Raw genomic sequence first — 25,281 nt, forward strand, 5'->3', positions numbered from 1 at the left:
ACTCACCAGCGCCATCCCCTCGGCCCGCCCCTACCCTCGCCACACCGCCCATGGATCCTGCCTGCCGGCCTCCTCGGGGCTAATCCTAACCCTAGGTCGGCCCCCAAGGGGCTCCTCCCAAGGGGCCTGGCACCGCAATGCCAGGGATTGGGGACCTCCGCCCCAGCGCTGGACTCACCCTCCGCCCCACCGCCACCCGGGCCTTTATTGGTGCCGCTGGTCATTCAGGGCGGGAGAATGTGCAGGGCACACCGAGCCCCTGGCGCATTTCGAAGGTCCCCAAGCCAAAATCTTGGGCCCCCGCTCCCACTCCTCAACGCCCTCAGCTCGGCCTGCCCCTCTGCTCGCTACACATCCAGCAGATCGGGCTTGCAGGCCTCCCGGGGTCTAACCCTAACTCTAGGTGGGCTCCTTAGGGGCCCCTCGCAAGGGGCCTGGAGCCCCAACGCCTGGGATTGGGGACCCGAGCCCCAGCGCTGGACTCACCCTCCGCCCCACCGCCACCCGGGCCCTTATTGGCGCCGCCTGTCATCAGGGCGGCAGAACGGGCAGGGCCCTCTGAGCCCCCAGCGACCTTGGAAGGCCCCAGGCGCCAAAATGTTTGGGCCCAGGCTCCTGCTCGCCAGGGCCCTCACTCCGCCCGTCCCTCCACTCGCCGCACAGCCGGCATTTTGGGCCTGCCGGCATCCTGCTTGCTAACCCTAACCCTAGGTCAGTCCGTGAGAGGCCCCTGACAAGGGGCCTGGGGATGCAACGCTGGGGATTGGGGACCCCAGTGCCCCAGGGCCGGACTAACACTGTTGCCCCTCCACCACCTGGGCCACTAGGGGCGCTGCCGCTCATTCCCGGCGGGAGAAGGGACAGGGCCCTCCAAGCCCCCTTCCACATTCGATGGCCCCCTGCCCCAAAGCGCTTGGGCCCACTTTCCCACTACTCAGCGCCCTCACCTCAACCCACCCCTCCGCTCGAAACACAGCAGCCGGATCGGACCTGCCGGCCTCCTGGGGGCTAACCCTAACCCTAGGTCGGTTCCCGAGGGGCCCCTCCCAAGGGGCCTTGCGCCGCCATGCCCGGGATCCTGGACGTCCTAGCCCCAGGGCCGGACTCACCCTGCAGCCACCCGCCACCCGGGCCGCTAGGAGCGCCGCCGGTCATTCAGGCGGGAGAAGGGGCAGGGTCCTACAAGCCCCTGACGACCTTCGAAGGCCGCCCCAGCGCCAAAACCTGTGGGCCCACGGTCCCTCTCGCCAGCTCCCTCCCCTGGCCCGCCGCAATGCGCACTACACAGCCAGGGGATTGGGCCTGATGGCCTCCTGGGGGCTAAGCCTAACCCAAGGTGGGTCCCCCAGGGGCCCATCCGAAGGTGCTTGGCGCCCCAACGCCAGGGATTGGGGACCCGAGACCCAGCGCCGGATTCACCCTGCTGCCTCCCAACCATTGGCCGCTAGGGGGGCCGCCGGTTATTCAGGGGGGGAGAATGTGCAGGGCACACCGAGCCCCTGGCGCATTTCGAAGGCCCCCGCGCCAAACTCTTGGGCCCCCGCTCCCACTCCTCAACGCCCTCAGCTCGGCCTGCCCCTCCGCTCGCTGCACATCCAGCAGATCGGGCTTGCAGGCCTCCTGGGGGCTAACCCTAACTCTAGGTGGGCTCTTAGGGGCCCCTCGCAAGGGGCCTGGCGCCCCAACGCCTGGGATTGGGGACCCGAGACCCAGCGCTGGACTCACCCTCCGCCCCACCGCCAACCGGGCCGTTATTGGCGCCGCCTGTCATCAGGGCGGCAAAATGGGCAGGGCTCTCTGAGCCCCCAGCGACTTTGGAATGCCCCAGGCGCCAAAATGTTTGGGCCCAGGCTCCTGCTCGCCAGAGCCCTCACTCCGCCCACACCTCCACTCGCCGCACAGCCGGCATTTTGGGCCTGCTGGCATCCTGCTTGCTAACCCTAACCCTAGGTCAGTCCCCGAGAGGCCCCTGACAAGGGGCCCGGGGATGCAACGCTGGGGATTGGGGACCCCTGTGCCACAGGGACAGACTAACACTGTTGCCCCTCCACCACCTGGGCCACTAGGGGCGCTGCTGCTCATTCCCGGCCGGAGAAGGGGCAGGGCCCTCCAAGCCCCCTTCCACATTCGATGGCCCCCTGCCCCAAAGCGCTTGGGCCCACGTTCCCACTAGTCAGCGTCCTCACCTCAACCCGCCCCTCGGCTCGAAACACAGCAGCCAGATCGGACCTGCCGGCCTCCTGGGGGCTAACCCTAACCCTAGGTCGGTTCCCAAGGGGCCCCTCCCAAGGGGCCTTGCGCCGCCATGCCTGGGATCCTGGACGTCCTAGCCCCAGGGAAGGACTCACCGTGCAGCCACCCGCCACCTGGGCCGCTAGGAGCGCCGCCGGTCATTCAGGTGGGAGAAGGGGCAGGGTCCTACAAGCCCCTGACAACCTTCGAAGGCCGCCCCAGCGGCAAAACCTGTGGGCCCACGGTCCCGCTCGCCAGCTCCCTCCCCTGGCCCGCCGCAATGCGCGCTACACAGCCAGGGGATTGGGCCTGATGGCCTCCTGGGGGCTAAGCCTAACCCAAGGTGGGTCCCCCAGGGGCCCATCCGAAGGTGCTTGGCGCCCCAACGCCAGGGATTGGGGACCCGAGACCCAGCGCCGGATTCACCCTGAAGCCCCCAACCCCTGGGCCGCTCGGGGACCCGCCGGTTATTCAGGGGGGGAGAACTGGCAGGGCCCTCTGAGCCCCCAGCGACCTTCGAAGGCCCCAGGCGCCAAAATGTTTGGGCCCAGGCTTCTGCTCGCCACGCCCTCACTCCGCCCGCCCCTCCACTCACAGCACAGCCGGCATTTCGGGCCTGCCGGCATCCTGCTTGCTAACCCTAACCCTAGGTCAGTCCCGGAGAGGCCCATAACCAGGGGTCTGGGGCTGCAACGCTGGGGATTGGGGACCCCTGAGACCCAGGGCCAAACTAACACTGCTGCCCCTCCACCACCTGGGCCACTAGGGGCGCTGCCGCACATTCAGGGCAGGAGAACATGCAGGGCACTCCCAGCCTCCCCCCACCCCCCGGACCCTCGATGCACCCGCTCCCCAAAGCGCTTGGGCCCACGCTCCCACTAGTCAGCGCCCTCACCTCAACCCGCCCCTCCGCTCGAAACACACCAGGCGGATCGGAAATTCCGTACTCCTGGAGGCTAATCCTAACCCTAGGTCAGTCCCCGAAGGGCCCATCCAAGGGGCTTGGCGCCCCAACGCTGGGGATTGGGAACCTCCGAACCCCAGCGCTGGACTGACCCTGCAGCCCCCCGCCACCCGGGCCGCTAGGGGCGCCGCCAGTCATTCAGGCTCAAAAACCGGTAGGGCCCTCCGAGCCCCTGGGGAGCTTCGCAGGCCGCCTGTGCCAAAACACTTGGGCCCACGCTCCCACTCACCAGCGCCCTCCACTCGGCCCGCCCCCCCCCCTCACCACACTGCCCATGGATCCTGCCTGCCGGCCTCCTCGGGAAAGTCCTAACCCTAGGTCGGCCCCCAAGTGGCTCCTCCCAAGGGGCCTGGCAGAGCAATGCCAGGGATTGGGGACCCCCACCCCAGCGCTGGACTCACCCTCCGCCCCACCGCCACCCGGGCCGTTATTGGCGCCACCTGTCATCAGGGCGGCAGAATGGGCAGGGCTCTCTGAGCCCCCAGCGACCTTGGAAGGCCCCAGGCGCCAAAATGTTTGGGCCCAGGCTCCTGCTCGCCAGCGCCCTCACTCCGCCCGTCCCTCCACTCGCCGCACAGCCGGTATTTTGGGCCTGCCGGCATCCTGCTTACTAACCCTAACCCTAGGTCCGTCCCCGAGAGGCCCCTGACAAGGGGCCCGGGGATGCAACGCTGGGGATTGGGGACCCCAGTGCCCCAGGGCCGGACTAACACTGTTGCCCCTCCACCACCTGGGCCACTAGGGGCGCTGCCGCTCATTCCCGGCGGGAGAAGGGGCAGGGCCCTCCAAGCCCCCTTCCACATTCGATGGCCCCCTGCCCCAAAGCGCTTGGGCCCACGTTCCCACTAGTCAGCGCCCTCACCTCAACCCGCCCCTCCGCTCGAAACACAGCAGCCGGATCGGACCTGCCGGCCTCCTGGGGGCTAACCCTAACCCTAGGTCGGTTCTCGAGGTGCCCCTCCCAAGGGGCCTTGCGCCGCCATGCCCGGGGTCCTGGACGTCCTAGCCCCAGGGCCGGACTCACCCTGCAGCCACCCGCCACCCAGGCCGCTAGGAGCGCCGCCGGTCATTCAGGCGGGAGAAGGGGCACGGTCCTACAAGCCCCTGACGACCTTCGAAGGCCGCCCCAGCGCCAAAACCTGTGGGCCCACGGTCCCGCTCGCCAGCTCCCTCCCCTGGCCCGCCGCAATGCACGCTACACAGCCAGGGGATTGGGCCTGATGGCCTCCTGGGGGCTAAGCCTAACCCAAGGTGGGTCCCCCAGGGGCCCATCCGAAGGCGCTTGGCGCCCCAACGCCAGGGATTGGGGACCCGAGACCCAGCGCCGGATTCACCCTGCTGCCCCCCACCCCTGGGCCGCTAGGGGGGCCTCCGGTTATTCAGTGGGGGAGAACAGGCAGGGCCCTCTGAGCCCCCAGTGAACTTCGAAGGCCCCCGCGCCAAAATGTTTGGGCCCAGGCTTCTGCTCGCCAGCGCCCTCACTCCGCCCGCCCCTCCACTCACAGCACAGCCGACATTTCGGGCCTGCCGGCATCCTGCTTCTAACCCTAACCCTAGGTCATTCCCGAGAGGCCCATCACAAGGGGCCTGGGGCTGCAACGCTGGGGATTGCGGACCCCTGAGACCCAGGGCCAAACTAACACTGCTGCCCCTCCACCACCTGGCCACTAGGGGCGCTGCCGCTCATTCAGGGCAGGAGAACATACAGGGCCCTCTCAGCCCCCCAACCCCGGACCCTCGATGCTCCCGCTCCCCAAAGCGCTTGGGCCCATGCTCTCACTAGTCAGCGCCCTCACCTCAACCTGCCCCTCCGCTCGAAACACAGCAGGCGGATCGGACCTGCCCTACTCCTGGAGGCTAATCCTAACCCTAGGTCGGTCCCCGAAGGGCCCATCCAAGGGGCTTGGCGCCCCAACGCTGGGGATTGGGAACCTCCGAACCCCAGCGCTGGACTCACCCTGCAGCGCCCCGCCACCCGGGCCGCTAGGGGCGCCGCCAGTCATTCAGGCTCGAGAACGGGTAGGGCCCTCCGAGCCCCTGGCGAGCTTCGAAGGCCGCCTGCGCCAAAACACTTGGGCCCACGCTCCCACTCACCAGCGCCCTCCCCTCGGCTCGCCCCCCCCGTCGCCACACCGCCCATGGATCCTGCCTGCTGGCCTCCTCGGGGCTAATCCTAATTCTAGGTCGGCCCCCAAGGGGCTCCTCCCAAGGGGCCTGGCACCGCAATGCCAGGGATTGGGGACCCCCGCCCCAGCGCTGGACTCACCCTCCGCCCCACCGCCACCCGGGCCTTTATTGGCGCCGCTGGTCATTCAGGGCGGGAGAATGTGCAGGGCACACCTAGCCCCTGGCGCATTTCGAAGGCCCCCGCGCCAAACTCCTGGGCCCCCGCTCCCACTCCTGAACGCCCTCAGCTCGGCCTGCCCCTCCGCTCGCTGCACATTCAGCAGATCGGGCTTGCAGGCCTCCTGGGGGTTAACCCTAACTCTAGGTGGGCTCCTTAGGGGCCCCTCGCAAGGGGCCTGGCACCCCAACGCCTGGGATTGGGGACCCGAGCCCCAGCGCTGAACTCACACTCCCCCCACCGCCACCCGGGCCATTATTGGCGCCGCCTGTCATCAGGGCCGCAGAATGGGCAGGGCCCTCTGAGCCCCCAGCGACCTTGGAAGGCCCCAGGCGCCAAAATGTTTGGGCCCAGGCTCCTGCTCGCCAGCGCCCTCACTCCGCCCGCCCCTCCACTCGCCGCACAGCCGGCATTTTGGGCCTGCTGGCATCCTGCTTGCTAACCCTAACCATAGGTCCGTCCTCCAGAGGCCCCTGACAAGGGGCCCGGGGATGCAACGCTGGGGATTGGGGACCCCTGAGACCCAGGTCCAAACTAACACTGCTGCCCCTCCACCACCTGGGCCACTAGGGGCGCTGCCGCTCATTCAGGGCAGGAGAACATGCAGGGCACTCCCAGCCTCCCACCACCCTCGGACCCTCCATGTACCCGCTCCCCAAAGCGCTTGGGCCCACGCTCCCACTAGTCAGCGCCCTCACCTCAACCTTCCCCTCCGCTCGAAACACAGCAGGCGGATCGGACCTGCCGTACTCCTGGAGGCTAATCCTAACCCTAGGTCGGTCCCCGAAGGGCCCATCCAAGGGGCTTGGAGCCCCAACGCTGGGGATTGGGAACCTCCGAACCCCAGCGCTGGACTCACCCTCCGCCCCACCGCCACCCGGGCCGTTATTGGCGCCGCCTGTCATCAGGGCGGCAGAACGGGCAGGGCCCTCTGAGCCCCCAGCGACCTTGGAAGGCCCCAGGCGCCAAAATGTTTGGGCCCAGGCTCCTGCTCGCCAGCGCCCTCACTCCGCCCGCCCCTCCACTCGCCGCACAGCCGGCATTTTGGGCCTGCCCTCATCCTGCTTGCTAACCCTAACCCTAGGTCAGTCCCCGAGAGGCCCCTGACAAGGGGCCCGGGGATGCAACGCTGGGGATTGGGGACCCCAGTGCCCCAGGGCCGGACTAACACTGTTGCCCCTCCACCACCTGGGCCACTAGGGGCGCTGCCGCTCATTCCCGGCGGGAGAAGGGGCAGGGCCCTCCAAGCCCCCTTCCACATTCGATGGCCCCCTGCCCCAAAGCGCTTGGGCCCACGTTCCCACTAGTCAGCGCCCTCACCTCAACCCGCCCCTCCGCTCGAAACACAGCAGCCGGATCGGACCTGCCGGCCTCCTGGGGGCTAACCCTAACCCTAGGTCGGTTCCCGAGGGGCCCCTCCCAAGGGGCCTTGCGCCGCCATGCCCGGGATCCTGGACGTCCTAGCCCCAGGGCCGGACTCACCGTGCAGCCACCCGCCACCTGGGCCGCTAGGAGCGCCGCCGGTCATTCAGGCGGGAGAAGGGGCAGGGTCCCACAAGCCCCTGACGACCTTCAAAGGCCGCCCCAGCGGCAAAACCTGTGGGCCCACGGTCCCGCTCGCCAGCTCCCTCCCCTGGCCCGCCGCAATGCGCGCTACACAGCCAGGGGATTGGGCCTGATGGCCTCCTGGGGGCTAAGCCTAACCCAAGGTGGGTCCCCCAGGGGCCCATCCGAAGGTGCTTGGCGCCCCAACGCCAGGGATTGGGGACCCGAGACCCAGCGCCGGATTCACCCTGCAGCCCCCCACCCCTGGGCCGCTAGGGGGCCCGACGGTTATTCAGTGGGTGAGAACTGGCAGGGCCCTCTGAGCCCCCAGCGACCTTCGAAGGCCCCAGGCGCCAAAATGTTTGGGCCCAGGCTTCTGCTCGCCAGCGCCCTCACTCCGCCCGCCCCTCCACTCACAGCACAGCCGGCATTTCGGGCCTGCCGGCATCCTGCTTGCTAACCCTAACCCTAGGTCAGTCCCCGAGGGGCCCATAACCAGGGGCCTGGGGCTGCAACGCTGGGGATTGGGGACCCCTGAGACCCAGGGCCAAACTAACACTGCTGCCCCTCCACCACCTGGGCCACTAGGGGCGCTGCCGCACATTCAGGGCAGGAGAACATGCAGGGCACTCCCAGCCTCCCCCCACCCCCCGGACCCTCGATGCACCCGCTCCCCAAAGCGCTTGGGCCCACGCTCCCACTAGTCAGCGCCCTCACCTCAACCCGCCCCTCCGCTCGAAACACACCAGGCGGACCGGATCTGCCATACTCCTGGAGGCTAATCCTAACCCTAGGTCGGTCCCTGAAGGGCCCATCCAAGGGGCTTGGCGCCCCAACGCTGGGGATTGGGAACCTCCGAACCCCAGCGCTGGACTCACCCTGCAGCGCCCCGCCACCCAGGCCGCTAGGGGTGCCGCCAGTCATTCAGGCTCAAGAACGGGTAGGGCCCTCCGAGCCCCTGGCGAGCTTCGAAGGCCGCCTGGCCAAAACACTTGGGCCCACGCTCCCACTCACCAGCGCCATCCCCTCGGCCCGCCCCCCCCCCTCGCCACACCGCCCATGGATCCTGCCTGCCGGCCTCCTCGGGGCTAATCCTAACCCTACGTCGGCCCCCAAGGGGCTCCTCCCAAGAGGCCTGGCACCGCAATGCCAGGGATTGGGGACCCCCGCCCCAGCGCTGGACTCACCCTCCGCCCCACCGCCACCGGGGCCTTTATTGGCGCCGCTGGTCATTCAGGGCGGGAGAATGTGCAGGGCACACCGAGCCCCTGGCGCATTTCGAAGGCCCCCGCGCCAAACTCTTGGGCCCCCGCTCCCACTCCTCAACGCCCTCAGCTCGGCCTGCCCCTCCGCTCGCTGCACATCCAGCAGATCGGGCTTGCAGGCCTCCTGGGGGCTAACCCTAACTCTAGGTGGGCTCCTTAGGGGCCCCTCGCAAGGGGCCTGGCGCCCCAACGCCTGGGATTGGGGACCCGAGACCCAGCGCTGGACTCACCCTCCGCCCCACCGCCACCCGGGCCCTTATTGGCGCCGCCTGTCATCAGGGCGGCAGAATGGGCAGGGCTCTCTGAGCCCCCAGCGACCTCGGAAGGCCCCAGGCGCCAAAATGTTTGGGCCCAGGCTCCTGCTCGCCAGAGCCCTCACTCCGCCCGCCCCTCCACTCGCCGCACAGCCGTCATTTTGGGCCTGCTGGCATCCTGCTTGCTAACCCTAACCCTAGGTCAGTCCCCGAGAGGCCCCTGACAAGGGGCCCGGGGATGCAACGCTGGGGATTGGGGACCCCTGTGCCCCAGGGCCGGACTAACACTGTTGCCCCTCCACCACCTGGGCCACTAGGGGCGCTGCTGCTCATTCCCGGCCTGAGAAGGGACAGGGCCCTCCAAGCCCCCTTCCACATTCGATGGCCCCCTGCCCCAAAGCGCTTGGGCCCACGTTCCCACTAGTCAGCGCCCTCACCTCAACCCGCCCCTCCGCTCGAAACACAGCAGCCGGATCAGACCTGCCCGCCTCCTGGGGGCTAACCCTAACCCTAGGTCGGTTCCCGAGGGGCCCCTCCCAAGGGGCCTTGCGCCGCCATGCCCGGGATCCTGGACGTCCTAGCCCCAGGGCCGGACTCACCCTGCAGCCACCCGCCACCCGGGCCGCTAGGAGCGCCGCCGGTCATTCAGGCGGGAGAAGGGGCAGGGTCCTACAAGCCCCTGACGACATTCGAAGGCCGCCCCAGCGCCAAAACCTGTGGGCCCACGGTCCCGCTCGCCAGCTCCCTCCCCTGGCCCGCCGCAATGCGCGCTACACAGCCAGGGGATTGGGCCTGATGGCCTCCTGGGGGCTAAGCCTAACCCAAGGTGGGTCCCCCAGGGGCCCATCCGAAGGTGCTTGGCGCCCCAACGCCAGGGATTGGGGACCCGAGACCCAGCGCCGGATTCACCCTGCAGCCCCCAACCCCTGGACCGCTAGGGGGGCCGCCGGTTATTCAGTGGGGGAGAACGGGCAGGGCCCTCTGAGCCCCCAGCGACCTTCGAAGGCCCCAGGCGCCAAAATGTTTGGGCCCAGGCTTCTGCTCTCCAGCGTCCTCACTCCGCCCGCCCCTCCACTCACAGCACAGCCGGCATTTCGGGCCTGCCGGCATCCTGCTTGCTAACCCTAACCCTAAGTCAGTCCCCGAGAGGCCCATAACCAGGGGCCTGGGGCTGCAACGCTGGGGATTGGGGACCCCTGAGACCCAGGGCCAAACTAACACTGCTGCCCCTCCACCACCTGGGCCACTAGGGGCGCTGCCGCTCATTCAGGGCAGGAGAACATGCAGGGCACTCCCAGCCTCCCACCAGCCCAGGACCCTCCATGCACCCGCTCCCCAAAGCGCTTGGGCCCACGCTCCCACTTGTCAGCGCCCTCACCTCAACCCGCCCCTCCGCTCGAAACACAGCAGGCGGATCGGATCTGCCATACTCCTGGAGGGTAATCCTAACCCTAGGTCGGTCCCTGAAGAGCCCACCCAAGGGGCTTAGCGCCCCAACGCTGGGGATTGGGAACCTCCGAACCCCAGCGCTGGACTCACCCTGCAGCCCCCCACCACCCGGGCCGCTAGGGGCGCCGCCAGTCATTCAGGCTCGAGAACGGGTAGGGCCCTCGGAGCCCCTGGCTAGCTTCGAAGGCCGCCTGAGCCAAAACACTTGGGCCCACGCTCCCACTCACCAGCGCCCTCCCCTCGGCTCGCCCCCCCCGTCGCCACACCGCCCATGGATCCTGCCTGCTGGCCTCCTCGGGGCTAATCCTAATTCTAGGTCGGCCCCCAAGGGGCTCCTCCCAAGGGGCCTGGCACCGCAATGCCAGGGATTGGGGACCCCCGCCCCAGCGCTGGACTCACCCTCCGCCCCACCGCCACCCGGGCCTTTATTGGCGCCGCTGGTCATTCAGGGCGGGAGAATGTGCAGGGCACACCTAGCCCCTGGCGCATTTCGAAGGCCCCCGCGCCAAACTCTTGGGCCCCCGCTCCCACTCCTGAACGCCCTCAGCTCGGCCTGCCCCTCCGCTCGCTGCACATTCAGCAGATCGGGCTTGCAGGCCTCCTGGGGGTTAACCCTAACTCTAGGTGGGCTCCTTAGGGGCCCCTCGCAAGGGGCCTGGCACCCCAACGCCTGGGATTGGGGACCCGAGCCCCAGCGCTGAACTCACACTCCCCCCACCGCCACCCGGGCCATTATTGGCGCCGCCTGTCATCAGGGCCGCAGAATGGGCAGGGCCCTCTGAGCCCCCAGCGACCTTGGAAGGCCCCAGGCGCCAAAATGTTTGGGCCCAGGCTCCTGCTCGCCAGCGCCCTCACTCCGCCCGCCCCTCCACTCGCCGCACAGCCGGCATTTTGGGCCTGCTGGCATCCTGCTTGCTAACCCTAACCCTAGGTCCGTCCTCCAGAGGCCCCTGACAAGGGGCCTGGGGATGCAACGCTGGGGATTGGGGACCCCTGAGACCCAGGTCCAAACTAACACTGCTGCCCCTCCACCACCTGGGCCACTAGGGGCGCTGCCGCTCATTCAGGGCAGGAGAACATGCAGGGCACTCCCAGCCTCCCACCACCCTCGGACCCTCCATGTACCCGCTCCCCAAAGCGCTTGGGCCCACGCTCCCACTAGTCAGCGCCCTCACCTCAACCTTCCCCTCCGCTCGAAACACAGCAGGCGGATCGGACCTGCCGTACTCCTGGAGGCTAATCCTAACCCTAGGTCGGTCCCCGAAGGGCCCATCCAAGGGGCTTGGAGCCCCAACGCTGGGGATTGGGAACCTCCGAACCCCAGCGCTGGACTCACCCTCCGCCCCACCGCCACCCGGGCCGTTATTGGCGCCGCCTGTCATCAGGGCGGCAGAACGGGCAGGGCCCTCTGAGCCCCCAGCGACCTTGGAAGGCCCCAGGCGCCAAAATGTTTGGGCCCAGGCTCCTGCTCGCCAGCGCCCTCACTCCGCCCGCCCCTCCACTCGCCGCACAGCCGGCATTTTGGGCCTGCCCTCATCCTGCTTGCTAACCCTAACCCTAGGTCAGTCCCCGAGAGGCCCCTGACAAGGGGCCCGGGGATGCAACGCTGGGGATTGGGGACCCCAGTGCCCCAGGGCCGGACTAACACTGTTGCCCCTCCACCACCTGGGCCACTAGGGGCGCTGCCGCTCATTCCCGGCGGGAGAAGGGGCAGGGCCCTCCAAGCCCCCTTCCACATTCGATGGCCCCCTGCCCCAAAGCGCTTGGGCCCACGTTCCCACTAGTCAGCGCCCTCACCTCAACCCGCCCCTCCGCTCGAAACACAGCAGCCGGATCGGACCTGCCGGCCTCCTGGGGGCTAACCCTAACCCTAGGTCGGTTCCCGAGGGGCCCCTCCCAAGGGGCCTTGCGCCGCCATGCCCGGGATCCTGGACGTCCTAGCCCTAGGGCCGGACTCACCCTGCAGCCACCCGCCACCCGGGCCGCTAGGAGCGCCGCCGGTCATTCAGGCGGGAGAAGGGGCAGGGTCCTACAAGCCCCTGACGACCTTCGAAGGCCGCCCCAGCGCCAAAACCTGTGGGCCCACGGTCCCGCTCGCCAGCTCCCTCCCCTGGCCGGCCGCAATGCGCGCTACACAGCCAGGGGATTGGGCCTGATGGCCTCCTGGGGGCTAAGCCTAACCCAAGGTGGGTCCCCCAGGGGCCCATCCGAAGGTGCTTGGCGCCCCAACGCCAGAGATTGGGGACCCGAGACCCAGCGCCGGATTCACCCTGCAGCCCCCCACCCCTGGGCCGCTAGGGGGCCCGCCGGTTATTCGGGGGGGGGAGAACGGGCAGGGCCCTCTGAGCCCCCAGCGACCTTCCAAGGCCCCCGCGCCAAAATGTTTGGGCCCAGGCTTCTGCTCCCCAGCGCCCTCACTCCGCCCGCCCCTCCACTCACAGCACAGCCAGCATTTCAGGCCTGCCGGCATCCTGCTTGCTAACCCTAACCCTAGGTCAGTCCCCAAGAGGCCCATCACAAGGGGCCAGGGGCTGCAACGCTGGGGATTGGGGACCCCTGAGACCCAGGGCCAAACTAACACTGCTGCCCCTCCACCACCTGGGCCACTAGGGGCGCTGCCGCTCATTCAGGGCAGGAGAACATACAGGGCCCTCCCAGCCCCCCACCCCCGGACCCTCCATGCACCCGCTCCCCAAAGCGCTTGGGCCCACGCTCTCACTAGTCAGCGCCCTCACCTCAACCCGCCCCTCCGCTCGAAACACAGCAGGCGGATCGGACCTGCCCTACTCCTGGAGGCTAATCCTAACCCTAGGTCGGTCCCTGAAGGGCCCATCCAAGGGGCTTGGCGCCCCAACGCTGGGGATTGGGAACCTCCGAACCCCAGCGCTGGACTCACCCTGCAGCGCCCCGCCACCCAGGCCGCTAGGGGTGCCGCCAGTCATTCAGGCTCAAGAACGGGTAGGGCCCTCCGAGCCCCTGGCGAGCTTCGAAGGCCGCCTGGCCAAAACACTTGGGCCCACGCTCCCACTCACCAGCGCCCTCCCCTCGGCTCTCCCCCCCCCCTCGCCACACCGCCCATGGATCCTGCCTGCCGGCCTCCTCGGGGCTAATCCTAACCCTAGGTCGGCCCCCAAGGGGCTCCTCCCAAGGGGCCTGGCACCACAATGCCAGGGATTGGGGACCCCCGCCCCAGCGCTGGACTCACCCTCCGCCCCACCGCCACCCGGGCCTTTATTGGCGCCGCTGGTCATTCAGGGCGGGAGAATGTGCAGGGCACACCGAGCCCCTGGCGCATTTCGAAGGCCCCCGCGCCAAACTCTTGGGCCCCCGCTGCCACTCCTCAACGCCCTCAGCTCGGCCTGCCCCTCTGCTCGCTGCACATCCAGCAGATCGGGCTTGCAGGCCTCCTGGGGGCTAACCCTAACTCTAGGTGGGCTCCTTAGGGGCCCCTCGCAAGGGGCCTGGCGCCCCAACGCTTGGGATTGGGGACCCGAGCCCCAGCGCTGGACTCACCCTCCGCCCCACCGCCACCCGGGCCGTTATTGGCGCCCCCTGTCATCAGGGCGGCAGAACAGGCAGGGCCCTCTGAGCCCCCAGCGACCTTGGAAGGCCCCAGGCGCCAAAATGTTTGGGCCCAGGCTCCTGGTCGCCAGCGCCCTCACTCCGCCCGCCCCTCCACTCGCCGCACAGCCGGCATTTTGGGCCTGCCGGCATCCTGCTTGCTAACCCTAACCCTAGGTCCGTCCCCGAGAGGCCCCTGACAAGGGGCCCGGGGATGCAACGCTGGGGATTGGGGACCCCAGTGCCCCAGGGCCGGACTAACACTGTTGCCCCTCCACCACCTGGGCCACTAGGGGCGCTGCCGCTCATTCCCGGCGGGAGAAGGGGCAGGGCCCTCCAAGCCCCCTTCCACATTCGATGGCCCCCTGCCCCAAAGCGCTTGGGCCCACGTTCCCACTAGTCAGCGCCCTCACCTCAACCCGCCCCTCCGCTCGAAACACAGCAGCCGGATCGGACCTGCCGGCCTCCTGGGGGCTAACCCTAACCCTAGGTCGGTTCCCGAGGGGCCCCTCCCAAGGGGCCTTGCGCCGCCATGCCCGGGATCCTGGACGTCCTAGCCCCAGGGCCGGACTCACCCTGCAGCCACCCGCCACCCGGGCCGCTAGGAGCGCCGCCGGTCATTCAGGCGGGAGAAGGGGCAGGGTCCTACAAGCCCCTGACGACCTTCGAAGGCCGCCCCAGCGCCAAAACCTGTGGGCCCACGGTCCCGCTCGCCAGCTCCCTCCCCTGGCCCGCCGCAATGCGCGCTACACAGCCAGGGGATTGGGCCTGATGGCCTCCTGGGGGCTAAGCCTAACCCAAGGTGGGTCCCCCAGGGGCCCATCCGAAGGTGCTTGGCGCCCCAACGCCAGGGATTGGGGACCCGAGACCCAGCGCCGGATTCACCCTGCAGCCCCCAACCCCTGGACCGCTAGGGGGGCCGCCGGTTATTCAGTGGGGGAGAACGGGCAGGGCCCTCTGAGCCCCCAGCGACCTTCGAAGGCCCCAGGCGCCAAAATGTTTGGGCCCAGGCTTCTGCTCTCCAGCGTCCTCACTCCGCCCGCCCCTCCACTCACAGCACAGCCGGCATTTCGGGCCTGCCGGCATCCTGCTTGCTAACCCTAACCCTAAGTCAGTCCCGGAGAGGCCCATAACCAGGGGCCTGGGGCTGCAACGCTGGGGATTGGGGACCCCTGAGACCCAGGGCCAAACTAACACTGCTGCCCCTCCACCACCTGGGCCACTAGGGGCGCTGCCGCTCATTCAGGGCAGGAGAACATGCAGGGCACTCCCAGCCTCCCACCAGCCCAGGACCCTCCATGCACCCGCTCCCCAAAGCGCTTGGGCCCACGCTCCCACTTGTCAGCGCCCTCACCTCAACCCGCCCCTCCGCTCGAAACACAGCAGGCGGATCGGATCTGCCATACTCCTGGAGGCTAATCCTAACCCTAGGTCGGTCCCTGAAGAGCCCACCCAAGGGGCTTAGCGCCCCAACGCTGGGGATTGGGAACCTCCGAACCCCAGCGCTGGACTCACCCTGCAGCCCCCCACCACCCGGGCCGCTAGGGGCGCCGCCAGTCATTCAGGCTCGAGAACGGGTAGGGCCCTCGGAGCCCCTGGCTAGCTTCGAAGGCCGCCTGAGCCAAAACACTTGGGCCCACGCTCCCACTCACCAGCGCCCTCCCCTCGGCTCGCCCCCCCCGTCGCCACACCGCCCATGGATCCTGCCTGCTGGCCTCCTCGGGGCTAATCCTAATTCTAGGTCGGCCCCCAAGGGGCTCCTCCCAAGGGGCCTGGCACCGCAATGCCAGGGATTGGGGACCCCCGCCCCAGCGCTGGACTCACCCTCCGCCCCACCGCCACCCGGGCCTTTATTGGCGCCGCTGGTCATTCAGGGCGGGAGAATGTGCAGGGCACACCTAGCCCCTGGCGCATTTCGAAGGCCCCCGCGCCAAACTCTTGGGCCCCCGCTCCCACTCCTGAACGCCCTCAGCTCGGCCTGCCCCTCCGCTCGCTGCACATTCAGCAGATCGGGCTTGCAGGCCTCCTGGGGGTTAACCCTAACTCTAGGTGGGCTCCTTAGGGGCCCCTCGCAAGGGGCCTGGCACCCCAACGCCTGGGATTGGGGACCCGAGCCCCAGCGCTGAACTCACACTCCCCCCACCGCCACCCGGGCCATTATTGGCGCCGCCTGTCATCAGGGCCGCAGAATGGGCAGGGCCCTCTGAGCCCCCAGCGACCTTGGAAGGCCCCAGGCGCCAAAATGTTTGGGCCCAGGCTCCTGCTCGCCAGCGCCCTCACTCCGCCCGCCCCTCCACTCGCCGCACAGCCGGCATTTTGGGCCTGCTGGCATCCTGCTTGCTAACCCTAACCCTAGGTCCGTCCTCCAGAGGCCCCTGACAAGGGGCCTGGGGATGCAACGCTGGGGATTGGGGACCCCTGAGACCCAGGTCCAAACTAACACTGCTGCCCCTCCACCACCTGGGCCACTAGGGGCGCTGCCGCTCATTCAGGGCAGGAGAACATGCAGGGCACTCCCAGCCTCCCACCACCCTCGGACCCTCCATGTACCCGCTCCCCAAAGCGCTTGGGCCCACGCTCCCACTAGTCAGCGCCCTCACCTCAACCTTCCCCTCCGCTCGAAACACAGCAGGCGGATCGGACCTGCCGTACTCCTGGAGGCTAATCCTAACCCTAGGTCGGTCCCCGAAGGGCCCATCCAAGGGGCTTGGAGCCCCAACGCTGGGGATTGGGAACCTCCGAACCCCAGCGCTGGACTCACCCTCCGCCCCACCGCCACCCGGGCCGTTATTGGCGCCGCCTGTCATCAGGGCGGCAGAACGGGCAGGGCCCTCTGAGCCCCCAGCGACCTTGGAAGGCCCCAGGCGCCAAAATGTTTGGGCCCAGGCTCCTGCTCGCCAGCGCCCTCACTCCGCCCGCCCCTCCACTCGCCGCACAGCCGGCATTTTGGGCCTGCCCTCATCCTGCTTGCTAACCCTAACCCTAGGTCAGTCCCCGAGAGGCCCCTGACAAGGGGCCCGGGGATGCAACGCTGGGGATTGGGGACCCCAGTGCCCCAGGGCCGGACTAACACTGTTGCCCCTCCACCACCTGGGCCACTAGGGGCGCTGCCGCTCATTCCCGGCGGGAGAAGGGGCAGGGCCCTCCAAGCCCCCTTCCACATTCGATGGCCCCCTGCCCCAAAGCGCTTGGGCCCACGTTCCCACTAGTCAGCGCCCTCACCTCAACCCGCCCCTCCGCTCGAAACACAGCAGCCGGATCGGACCTGCCGGCCTCCTGGGGGCTAACCCTAACCCTAGGTCGGTTCCCGAGGGGCCCCTCCCAAGGGGCCTTGCGCCGCCATGCCCGGGATCCTGGACGTCCTAGCCCTAGGGCCGGACTCACCCTGCAGCCACCCGCCACCCGGGCCGCTAGGAGCGCCGCCGGTCATTCAGGCGGGAGAAGGGGCAGGGTCCTACAAGCCCCTGACGACCTTCGAAGGCCGCCCCAGCGCCAAAACCTGTGGGCCCACGGTCCCGCTCGCCAGCTCCCTCCCCTGGCCGGCCGCAATGCGCGCTACACAGCCAGGGGATTGGGCCTGATGGCCTCCTGGGGGCTAAGGCTAACCCAAGGTGGGTCCCCCAGGGGCCCATCCGAAGGTGCTTGGCGCCCCAACGCCAGAGATTGGGGACCCGAGACCCAGCGCCGGATTCACCCTGCAGCCCCCCACCCCTGGGCCGCTAGGGGGCCCGCCGGTTATTCGGGGGGGGGAGAACGGGCAGGGCCCTCTGAGCCCCCAGCGACCTTCCAAGGCCCCCGCGCCAAAATGTTTGGGCCCAGGCTTCTGCTCCCCAGCGCCCTCACTCCGCCCGCCCCTCCACTCACAGCACAGCCAGCATTTCAGGCCTGCCGGCATCCTGCTTGCTAACCCTAACCCTAGGTCAGTCCCCAAGAGGCCCATCACAAGGGGCCAGGGGCTGCAACGCTGGGGATTGGGGACCCCTGAGACCCAGGGCCAAACTAACACTGCTGCCCCTCCACCACCTGGGCCACTAGGGGCGCTGCCGCTCATTCAGGGCAGGAGAACATACAGGGCCCTCCCAGCCCCCCACCCCCGGACCCTCCATGCACCCGCTCCCCAAAGCGCTTGGGCCCACGCTCTCACTAGTCAGCGCCCTCACCTCAACCCGCCCCTCCGCTCGAAACACAGCAGGCGGATCGGACCTGCCCTACTCCTGGAGGCTAATCCTAACCCTAGGTCGGTCCCTGAAGGGCCCATCCAAGGGGCTTGGCGCCCCAACGCTGGGGATTGGGAACCTCCGAACCCCAGCGCTGGACTCACCCTGCAGCGCCCCGCCACCCAGGCCGCTAGGGGTGCCGCCAGTCATTCAGGCTCAAGAACGGGTAGGGCCCTCCGAGCCCCTGGCGAGCTTCGAAGGCCGCCTGGCCAAAACACTTGGGCCCACGCTCCCACTCACCAGCGCCCTCCCCTCGGCTCTCCCCCCCCCCTCGCCACACCGCCCATGGATCCTGCCTGCCGGCCTCCTCGGGGCTAATCCTAACCCTAGGTCGGCCCCCAAGGGGCTCCTCCCAAGGGGCCTGGCACCACAATGCCAGGGATTGGGGACCCCCGCCCCAGCGCTGGACTCACCCTCCGCCCCACCGCCACCCGGGCCTTTATTGGCGCCGCTGGTCATTCAGGGCGGGAGAATGTGCAGGGCACACCGAGCCCCTGGCGCATTTCGAAGGCCCCCGCGCCAAACTCTTGGGCCCCCGCTGCCACTCCTCAACGCCCTCAGCTCGGCCTGCCCCTCTGCTCGCTGCACATCCAGCAGATCGGGCTTGCAGGCCTCCTGGGGGCTAACCCTAACTCTAGGTGGGCTCCTTAGGGGCCCCTCGCAAGGGGCCTGGCGCCCCAACGCTTGGGATTGGGGACCCGAGCCCCAGCGCTGGACTCACCCTCCGCCCCACCGCCACCCGGGCCGTTATTGGCGCCGCCTGTCATCAGGGCGGCAGAACAGGCAGGGCCCTCTGAGCCCCCAGCGACCTTGGAAGGCCCCAGGCGCCAAAATGTTTGGGCCCAGGCTCCTGGTCGCCAGCGCCCTCACTCCGCCCGCCCCTCCACTCGCCGCACAGCCGGCATTTTGGGCCTGCCGGCATCCTGCTTGCTAACCCTAACCCTAGGTCCGTCCCCGAGAGGCCCCTGACAAGGGGCCCGGGGATGCAACGCTGGGGATTGGGGACCCCAGTGCCCCAGGGCCGGACTAACACTGTTGCCCCTCCACCACCTGGGCCACTAGGGGCGCTGCCGCTCATTCCCGGCGGGAGAAGGGGCAGGGCCCTCCAAGCCCCCTTCCACATTCGATGGCCCCCTGCCCCAAAGCGCTTGGGCCCACGTTCCCACTAGTCAGCGCCCTCACCTCAACCCGCCCCTCCGCTCGAAACACAGCAGCCGGATCGGACCTGCCGGCCTCCTGGGGGCTAACCCTAACCCTAGGTCGGTTCCCGAGGGGCCCCTCCCAAGGGGCCTTGCGCCGCCATGCCCGGGATCCTGGACGTCCTAGCCCCAGGGCCGGACTCACCCTGCAGCCACCCGCCACCCGGGCCGCTAGGAGCGCCGCCGGTCATTCAGGCGGGAGAAGGGGCAGGGTCCTACAAGCCCCTGACGACCTTCGAAGGCCGCCCCAGCGCCAAAACCTGTGGGCCCACGGTCCCGCTCGCCAGCTCCCTCCCCTGGCCCGCCGCAATGCGCGCTACACAGCCAGGGGATTGGGCCTGATGGCCTCCTGGGGGCTAAGCCTAACCCAAGGTGGGTCCCCCAGGGGCCCATCCGAAGGTGCTTGGCGCCCCAACGCCAGGGATTGGGGACCCGAGACCCAGCGCCGGATTCACCCTGCAGCCCCCAACCCCTGGACCGCTAGGGGGGCCGCCGGTTATTCAGTGGGGGAGAACGGGCAGGGCCCTCTGAGCCCCCAGCGACCTTCGAAGGCCCCAGGCGCCAAAATGTTTGGGCCCAGGCTTCTGCTCTCCAGCGTCCTCACTCCGCCCGCCCCTCCACTCACAGCACAGCCGGCATTTCGGGCCTGCCGGCATCCTGCTTGCTAACCCTAACCCTAAGTCAGTCCCGGAGAGGCCCATAACCAGGGGCCTGGGGCTGCAACGCTGGGGATTGGGGACCCCTGAGACCCAGGGCCAAACTAACACTGCTGCCCCTCCACCACCTGGGCCACTAGGGGCGCTGCCGCTCATTCAGGGCAGGAGAACATACAGGGCCCTCCCAGCCCCCCACCCCCGGACCCTCCATGCACCCGCTCCCCAAAGCGCTTGGGCCCACGCTCTCACTAGTCAGCGCCCTCACCTCAACCCGCCCCTCCGCTCGAAACACAGCAGGCGGATCGGACCTGCCCTACTCCTGGAGGCTAATCCTAACCCTAGGTCGGTCCCTGAAGGGCCCATCCAAGGGGCTTGGCGCCCCAACGCTGGGGATTGGGAACCTCCGAACCCCAGCGCTGGACTCACCCTGCAGCGCCCCGCCACCCAGGCCGCTAGGGGTGCCGCCAGTCATTCAGGCTCAAGAACGGGTAGGGCCCTCCGAGCCCCTGGCGAGCTTCGAAGGCCGCCTGGCCAAAACACTTGGGCCCACGCTCCCACTCACCAGCGCCCTCCCCTCGGCTCTCCCCCCCCCCCTCGCCACACCGCCCATGGATCCTGCCTGCCGGCCTCCTCGGGGCTAATCCTAACCCTAGGTCGGCCCCCAAGGGGCTCCTCCCAAGGGGCCTGGCACCACAATGCCAGGGATTGGGGACCCCCGCCCCAGCGCTGGACTCACCCTCCGCCCCACCGCCACCCGGGCCTTTATTGGCGCCGCTGGTCATTCAGGGCGGGAGAATGTGCAGGGCACACCGAGCCCCTGGCGCATTTCGAAGGCCCCCGCGCCAAACTCTTGGGCCCCCGCTGCCACTCCTCAACGCCCTCAGCTCGGCCTGCCCCTCTGCTCGCTGCACATCCAGCAGATCGGGCTTGCAGGCCTCCTGGGGCTAACCCTAACTCTAGGTGGGCTCCTTAGGGGCCCCTCGCAAGGGGCCTGGCGCCCCAACGCTTGGGATTGGGGACCCGAGCCCCAGCGCTGGACTCACCCTCCGCCCCACCGCCACCCGGGCCGTTATTGGCGCCGCCTGTCATCAGGGCGGCAGAACAGGCAGGGCCCTCTGAGCCCCCAGCGACCTTGGAAGGCCCCAGGCGCCAAAATGTTTGGGCCCAGGCTCCTGCTCGCCAGCGCCCTCACTCCGCCCACCCCTCCACTCGCCGCACAGCCGGCATTTTGGGCCGGCCGGCATCCTGCTTGCTAACCCTAACCCTAGGTCCGTCCCCGAGAGGCCCCTGACAAGGGGCCCGGGGATGCAACGCTGGGGATTGGGGACCCCAGTGCCCCAGGGCCGGACTAACACTGTTGCCCCTCCACCACCTGGGCCACTAGGGGCGCTGCCGCTCATTCCCGGCGGGAGAAGGGGCAGGGCCCTCCAAGCCCCCTTCCACATTCGATGGCCCCCTGCCCCAAAGCGCTTGGGCCCACGTTCCCACTAGTCAGCGCCCTCACCTCAACCCGCCCCTCCGCTCGAAACACAGCAGCCGGATCGGACCTGCCGGCCTCCTGGGGGCTAACCCTAACCCTAGGTCGGTTCCCGAGGGGCCCCTCCCAAGGGGCCTTGCGCCGCCATGCCCGGGATCCTGGACGTCCTAGCCCTAGGGCCGGACTCACCCTGCAGCCACCCGCCACCCGGGCCGCTAGGAGCGCCGCCGGTCATTCAGGCGGGAGAAGGGGCACGGTCCTACAAGCCCCTGACGACCTTCGAAGGCCGCCCCAGCGCCAAAACCTGTGGGCCCACGGTCCCGCTCGCCAGCTCCCTCCCCTGGCCGGCCGCAATGCGCGCTACACAGCCAGGGGATTGGGCCTGATGGCCTCCTGGGGGCTAAGGCTAACCCAAGGTGGGTCCCCCAGGGGCCCATCCGAAGGTGCTTGGCGCCCCAACGCCAGAGATTGGGGACCCGAGACCCAGCGCCGGATTCACCCTGCAGCCCCCCACCCCTGGGCCGCTAGGGGGCCCGCCGGTTATTCGGGGGGGGGGAGAACGGGCAGGGCCCTCTGAGCCCCCAGCGACCTTCCAAGGCCCCCGCGCCAAAATGTTTGGGCCCAGGCTTCTGCTCCCCAGCGCCCTCACTCCGCCCGCCCCTCCACTCACAGCACAGCCAGCATTTCAGGCCTGCCGGCATCCTGCTTGCTAACCCTAACCCTAGGTCAGTCCCCGAGAGGCCCATCACAAGGGGCCAGGGGCTGCAACGCTGGGGATTGGGGACCCCTGAGACCCAGGGCCAAACTAACACTGCTGCCCCTCCACCACCTGGGCCACTAGGGGCGCTGCCGCTCATTCAGGGCAGGAGAACATACAGGGCCCTCCCAGCCCCCCACCCCCGGAACCTCCATGCACCCGCTCCCCAAAGCGCTTGGGCCCACGCTCTCACTAGTCAGCGCCCTCACCTCAACCCGCCCCTCCGCTCGAAACACAGCAGGCGGATCGGACCTGCCCTACTCCTGGAGGCTAATCCTAACCCTAGGTCGGTCCCCGAAGGGCCCATCCAAGGGGCTTGGCGCCCCAACGCTGGGGATTGGGAACCTCCGAACCCCAGCGCTGGACTCACCCTGCAGCGCCCCGCCACCCAGGCCGCTAGGGGTGCCGCCAGTCATTCAGGCTCAAGAACGGGTAGGGCCCTCCGAGCCCCTGGCGAGCTTCGAAGGCCGCCTGGCCAAAACACTTGGGCCCACGCTCCCACTCACCAGCGCCCTCCCCTCGGCTCTCCCCCCCCCCTCGCCACACCGCCCATGGATCCTGCCTGCCGGCCTCCTCGGGGCTAATCCTAACCCTAGGTCGGCCCCCAAGGGGCTCCTCCCAAGGGGCCTGGCACCACAATGCCAGGGATTGGGGACCCCCGCCCCAGCGCTGGACTCACCCTCCGCCCCACCGCCACCCGGGCCTTTATTGGCGCCGCTGGTCATTCAGGGCGGGAGAATGTGCAGGGCACACCGAGCCCCTGGCGCATTTCGAAGGCCCCCGCGCCAAACTCTTGGGCCCCCGCTCCCACTCCTCAACGCCCTCAGCTCGGCCTGCCCCTCCGCTCGCTGCACATCCAGCAGATCGGGCTTGCAGGCCTCCTGGGGGCTAACCCTAACTCTAGGTGGGCTCTTAGGGGCCCCTCGCAAGGGGCCTGGCGCCCCAACGCCTGGGATTGGGGACCCGAGACCCAGCGCTGGACTCACCCTCCGCCCCACCGCCAACCGGGCCGTTATTGGCGCCGCCTGTCATCAGGGCGGCAAAATGGGCAGGGCTCTCTGAGCCCCCAGCGACCTTGGAATGCCCCAGGCGCCAAAATGTTTGGGCCCAGGCTCCTGCTCGCCAGAGCCCTCACTCCGCCCACACCTCCACTCGCCGCACAGCCGGCATTTTGGGCCTGCTGGCATCCTGCTTGCTAACCCTAACCCTAGGTCAGTCCCCGAGAGGCCCCTGACAAGGGGCCCGGGGATGCAACGCTGGGGATTGGGGACCCCTGTGCCACAGGGACAGACTAACACTGTTGCCCCTCCACCACCTGGGCCACTAGGGGCGCTGCTGCTCATTCCCGGCCGGAGAAGGGGCAGGGCCCTCCAAGCCCCCTTCCACATTCGATGGCCCCCTGCCCCAAAGCGCTTGGGCCCACGTTCCCACTAGTCAGCGTCCTCACCTCAACCCGCCCCTCGGCTCGAAACACAGCAGCCAGATCGGACCTGCCGGCCTCCTGGGGGCTAACCCTAACCCTAGGTCGGTTCCCGAGGGGCCCCTCCCAAGGGGCCTTGCGCCGCCATGCCTGGGATCCTGGACGTCCTAGCCCCAGGGAAGGACTCACCGTGCAGCCACCCGCCACCTGGGCCGCTAGGAGCGCCGCCGGTCATTCAGGTGGGAGAAGGGGCAGGGTCCTACAAGCCCCTGACAACCTTCGAAGGCCGCCCCAGCGGCAAAACCTGTGGGCCCACGGTCCCGCTCGCCAGCTCCCTCCCCTGGCCCGCCGCAATGCGCGCTACACAGCCAGGGGATTGGGCCTGATGGCCTCGTGGGGGCTAAGCCTAACCCAAGGTGGGTCCCCCAGGGGCCCATCCGAAGGTGCTTGGCGCCCCAACGCCAGGGATTGGGGACCCGAGACCCAGCGCGGGATTCACCCTGAAGCCCCCAACCCCTGGGCCGCTCGGGGACCCGCCGGTTATTCAGGGGGGGAGAACTGGCAGGGCCCTCTGAGCCCCCAGCGACCTTCGAAGGCCCCAGGCGCCAAAATGTTTGGGCCCAGGCTTCTGCTCGCCACGCCCTCACTCCGCCCGCCCCTCCACTCACAGCACAGCCGACATTTCGGGCCTGCCGGCATCCTGCTTGCTAACCCTAACCCTAGGTCAGTCCCGGAGAGGCCCATAACCAGGGGTCTGGGGCTGCAACGCTGGGGATTGGGGACCCCTGAGACCCAGGGCCAAACTAACACTGCTGCCCCTCCACCACCTGGGCCACTAGGGGCGCTGCCGCACATTCAGGGCAGGAGAACATGCAGGGCACTCCCAGCCTCCCCCCACCCCCCGGACCCTCGATGCACCCGCTCCCCAAAGCGCTTGGGCCGATGCTCCCACTAGTCAGCGCCCTCACCTCAACCCGCCCCTCCGCTCGAAACACACCAGGCGGATCGGAAATTCCGTACTCCTGGAGGCTAATCCTAACCCTAGGTCAGTCCCCGAAGGGCCCATCCAAGGGGCTTGGCGCCCCAACGCTGGGGATTGGGAACCTCCGAACCCCAGCGCTGGACTGACCCTGCAGCCCCCCGCCACCCGGGCCGCTAGGGGCGCCGCCAGTCATTCAGGCTCAAAAACAGGTAGGGCCCTCCGAGCCCCTGGGGAGCTTCGCAGGCCGCCTGTGCCAAAACACTTGGGCCCACGCTCCCACTCACCAGCGCCCTCCCCTCGGCCCGCCCCCCCCCCTCACCACACTGCCCATGGATCCTGCCTGCCGGCCTCCTCGGGAAAGTCCTAACCCTAGGTCGGCCCCCAAGTGGCTCCTCCCAAGGGGCCTGGCAGAGCAATGCCAGGGATTGGGGACCCCCACCCCAGCGCTGGACTCACCCTCCGCCCCACCGCCACCCGGGCCGTTATTGGCGCCACCTGTCATCAGGGCGGCAGAATGGGCAGGGCTCTCTGAGCCCCCAGCGACCTTGGAAGGCCCCAGGCGCCAAAATGTTTGGGCCCAGGCTCCTGCTCGCCAGCGCCCTCACTCCGCCCGTCCCTCCACTCGCCGCACAGCCGGTATTTTGGGCCTGCCGGCATCCTGCTTGCTAACCCTAACCCTAGGTCCGTCCCCGAGAGGCCCCTGACAAGGGGCCCGGGGATGCAACGCTGGGGATTGGGGACCCCAGTGCCCCAGGGCCGGACTAACACTGTTGCCCCTCCACCACCTGGGCCACTAGGGGCGCTGCCGCTCATTCCCGGCGGGAGAAGGGGCAGGGCCCTCCAAGCCCCCTTCCACATTCGATGGCCCCCTGCCCCAAAGCGCTTGGGCCCACGTTCCCACTAGTCAGCGCCCTCACCTCAACCCGCCCCTCCGCTCGAAACACAGCAGCCGGATCGGA

Source organism: Ursus americanus, chromosome 27 (assembly GCF_024610735.1).
Source record: "Ursus americanus isolate L20-20 chromosome 27, mUrsAme1.1.p, whole genome shotgun sequence".
Lineage (NCBI taxonomy): Eukaryota > Metazoa > Chordata > Mammalia > Carnivora > Ursidae > Ursus > Ursus americanus.